This window comes from Neopsephotus bourkii, unplaced genomic scaffold (assembly GCF_033783945.1).
Source record: "Neopsephotus bourkii isolate Nb327-2 ecotype Australia unplaced genomic scaffold, CSIRO-AGI_Nbou_v1 NB_1292, whole genome shotgun sequence".
NCBI lineage: Eukaryota > Metazoa > Chordata > Aves > Psittaciformes > Psittacidae > Neopsephotus > Neopsephotus bourkii.
This window is the reverse complement of record NW_026901776.1, coordinates 3856132-3860422: the sequence shown is the minus strand read 5'-3', so window position 1 is coordinate 3860422 and position 4291 is coordinate 3856132. Positions and strand designations below refer to the sequence as shown.

The following is a 4291-nucleotide window of genomic DNA, read 5'->3' as shown; positions in this document are numbered from 1 at the left end:
TTCACAGTTTGTTTATGAGTCTGAGATCTATCATGAATATCCAGGGCTTTCCTGACTTCCTTGTCTGGTATGTGCTGCAAATCTTCCTATGGAATTGATGAGAACAGTAATGGAAATGGGATGTTTGGACAGAAAACAACAGCGGTGGGTAACTATAAGCCTCTCTTACTTAATCTGTTTGCAGGCTGTTTCTACATGACACATTTGCCAGCAGCTCAGGCTCTGTGTTGTCTTGCCATTTACCATCCTTACTCCTCACTGCCTCTTTGGCTGCTGGCAGCTTCTCTAGTCAATCACTTCTAAGAAAGCCCACAATGGAGCTCTTCAGGATAACTGCTTCTCCCACTAGTTCAAACCATTTTCTCTGTCACTGCGTCCATCACACAGATACAGTCAGAGAGACTCCATCCCACTGACACCACACAAGAAGCAAAAGCAGTACTTCAGCCTGGTATTTTTGTACTTACTCCCTAATTCTCTTTGTTTTCCAGAGGAACATCAATAAGTATTAATACGTGTCAGCTGTGCTGGGCAATGTAATGAAATGCTCATGTTGAGAAGCTAACCCTGTGCTGCAAAATGCCGTTTGGTACCTGTCTTGGTTTTCAGATTTGTCACGTCTCAGCAACATGTATTATTATTTACATCAAAAGGTGAACCAATGACCTGTAACTGAGCTTTCAAAACTCACAGAAATTAGAAGGGTGGGCTACTATTTTCAGGAGTGTGAGTTACCTGAGCAGTGATGAGCAATAGCTGTCAGATGAGGAATGACCAGGCAGAATTAATTTAGATTAGCTTGAGATAGCTTTAATAAACTGCTATAAATAAGCAATTTGTGCTATGTAATCTCAGCAGTGGAATGCATGAAGAGATTGTGCATTAAATACTTAAAGAGTGACATCAGTATTGGTACAGGGGTTCAGCAACAACAACTCATCTTGATTCCATTGCAGCTGTGGAGACCCAGCTCCTGCAAACAACCAGCTAGCAAGGACTGAAACAAGTCTGGCTCACTCAAAGAGGGAGGAGGAAGGCTGGCTATCACCAGCCAGGTCACAGAACAGAACTGGTTGCTGCACTTTGCTGTGCTTTTGTACACTTCAGAGCAGTGGAGAAGGGATGAATTTGAACTGAAGGTCTTGAAAGAAGTCTGCTGCAGACAGGCAGGGTACTTATTAGCCATGAAATGAAAAGGTAAGAAATGCAAAACAATGTCTTCAACCTTGAGACTGAAAACAGGACCAGCTTCTACTGCTGTTTTTGTTTCTCTGCCTTCACCATTTTCTTCTAAGACACAATTGAGCCTTAAGCCCTGGTATTTCTTCCACATTTCAGCACATCTAGGATGATACTAGATATGTTGTGGCTTGTTCAGCAGGACTGTCTGGTCTTACTGGTCTGAGAATGATGGATATAGTTTTATATGAGAAGATGAGAGTACTGGGTCAGTTTCTTACTCTGGTTTTCCTTCACCTAGAAGGGGCTCCTTTGCTGTCAGTGAAATGAAACCAAGACAGTTACAGCTATCTGCTGCTTGATGATGAATGCTATAATCTTAGCCTTTGATTCCTGCTGTTCCCATTTACACTTCAGACAATGTGACACAAGTAAGTTCACTATCCGATTTTGAGTATTGTGCTCTCATCTAAAGGGTACTTCATTTTTTTCTTATCTCATGACACTTGACTGCATTTGAAGAATTGTATAAAGTGGTTTGTAAGAAAGCCATTGGATTTGTTATAACTCTTTAGCCATTTTCCATCATACAGTAGAAGGATTTAATCTGCCTTTATAACATTTGAATTTCCCATGCAAGTTTGAGAAACAGCTGACAGGATAATGTGATAGTTGATCGCTAGGGAATTAAGCTCGAGGCCATGAGAAACCGCCCTTAGGATTTCAGCATTAGTCATGGAGTACAGTTAATGATACCAAATTACAGTTCAAACTACAATATGGCTTTCCTCAAATGGCATTAAAGCCACCTCCTGATTCACAGTGCAATATGCAATAGCTCCTGCTAACTTTCAAATCTCCTGTCTCAGCTGCACAGCAATTCAGACAACGAGAACTAACGGTGAGGCTATATTAAATGGCTGACAAAAAAATAACTGGTGTCTGTGGCTGCACATTTTGGCTGTGGTATTCCTTTGGGCATGAAAGATAAACTGACAAAAGCATTAATTTACTGCGCTTTGTTTTCAGTCCTACCTCCTGTGTACACTGTGAATTTCTGCCAGTTTCTTCAGAGTAGACAGTAATCAAAGTCTTGAGGCATGGGGAACCTCTCTCATCTTTTGTCTGGTTTCCTTTTTATGTGTGTGTAGGTGATTTTTATGTTTGGTTTGAGGTTTTTTCCATTGGTAGGAGGAATTTGTAATGAAACAATTCAAACAAGTAGATAACATTCTGCAAGCGGGTTCTTGCAGGAAGCTCCTGGCAGCTTTGCCAATGACCTTTGATGATAATTTGTACTGTGAACTAGGATTGCAAATCGTATATACCTTTGTATTTCTGGTGCTAAGGAAGAAACCAAGACTTCTGCTAGCTGTGAAAAGAAGCTGAACATACCAAATTCATTTCACACGAGTGGAACATCTGGAGATGAAATTACTCCACTGCACCTCTGAGTTATTGATTTAAAGCTTTAGATTTAGACATTTGGAATATGGCATGTGTGGTTAGGAAAAAACATGAAATAATTTAATTTTGTCAAAAATTATGATTTCAGATATGGTATGAAATCATTATTTTAGATTTTTCAGATCCAAACACTTGCAGGTTTTCGTTTGTCTTTCTGCTTTTTGTGTTCCCCTTTAACTCCTGCTCATCTCTGGAGACACAGATCTGAAATACAAAGTGTTTAGAAGAACTTCTATTATATTGATTTACCTGCTAGTACTTAAACAAAGGTTCACAGTGCCTTGTTTCGGCTGCTTACCCTTCACTGACACTCACTTCATTACAAGGCATATGAGTAATTAGAACTGCTGAAAATCAGGTCGATTATTCTAGACTTCATGCCTCCGCTAGACTTTATCAACTCAAAGTGTTGTCCATGTCAGCCCACCTTCATGCTGAGCTTTTTCTAAGCATTTGTAAGGTTACCCTGGCTATTTACCATGAGACAGTTGCTATTGTGGTTGCTGGCACAGACAGTTGGCTCTCTTATGCTTCTCAATCGTTCCCAACCCAACAAGGGGAGAAGTCTTAGAAAAAGAGGGCAGATGCTCAAGTCTTCTGGTTTTTATGCCATCTACTACTGCTTTTAAGGTGCTATTTCTCCTAGAAACTTTTCTGCCTCAACTCCATACAAATAACTCTTCTGCTCACCTTCTGCACATCACCAGATGGCAAACTAAAATGCTGTTTTCTGTGGAAAGAATAAACAGATCAGACCAGATTCTTTAACACATGTATATTGAAGTGTTTCAACATCTAATTTCTTTGCAACGCAAGCATATCCAGAGCTCAAACATTTATTATAACTAAAATGAGGGAGTCAGCACTTCTCTGGCCCTCCACTATGTGCATCCCTCCAGCACAGGCTCTTGTTTCTCACCAAAGAGCTCAAACAAGCCAGCACACAAGCCTTGTACACATTAGATGCACTAGCTGTGCTGCTGAACAATCACCTGGGATGTGCTGAAAAAACTAGAAAAGACTGGAGATTTTATGTCTCTGCACTAATACTTGTTCCCTTCTCCCTATCTCTCTCTTTCTTCTTCTTTCTTTCAGGAAAGCTACACCTTCAAACCAGCCAGTGTGAGACACACACCACTGAGCTGTGAGGCAGAAAGCTGCACTGTGCTTTGTCCTGTATACATCAATGCAGAATTATTTCTAAATATCAAACCTGATCTAATGAATTACTCAGCCCAGTTTTGCAACTGTAGCTGGATTGTTCTGGACTTTTAGAACCTGTAAAATTGCCTTGCCTACTCAGACAGATGTCACGATTGTTAAAAACAGGTCTTGGATTTAAAAGCAATTGAAGCTGCTGTTTGTGTATCAATGTGCAGTGAAACTGAAGTGTTATCTCCTTCAACCACTTGAGGCTCTGGTAGGATGATGTCCTACCTGCAGCAGTCATGGGGAATGGGACAGAACACATCCTTTGGGCTTGTAGCTGCTGTATGATAGTAGGTAAGGGACCGAAGGAGAAGCAGCACTGTCATATGCAATGTATAAAGCTCCTTCCACTACCCCTCCTACTTAATGAAGGAGATACAGGAGGACAGCGGAGCTATACAAGAAGGGATGTAAAAGTGGAGTGAACTGGATTGTG

General features: G+C 40.8%; 1 long non-coding RNA gene across 1 annotated transcript; it reads left to right on the top strand.

Moving 5' to 3' along the window:
• Positions 1 to 1033: 1033 nt before the first annotated feature.
• On the top strand, positions 1034 to 3994 carry LOC133219014 (uncharacterized). Its single transcript, XR_009727329.1, has 2 exons — positions 1034 to 1171; positions 3747 to 3994. It is a non-coding gene; the product is annotated as an uncharacterized LOC133219014 (long non-coding RNA).
• The last annotated feature ends 297 nt before the right edge of the window (positions 3995 to 4291 follow it).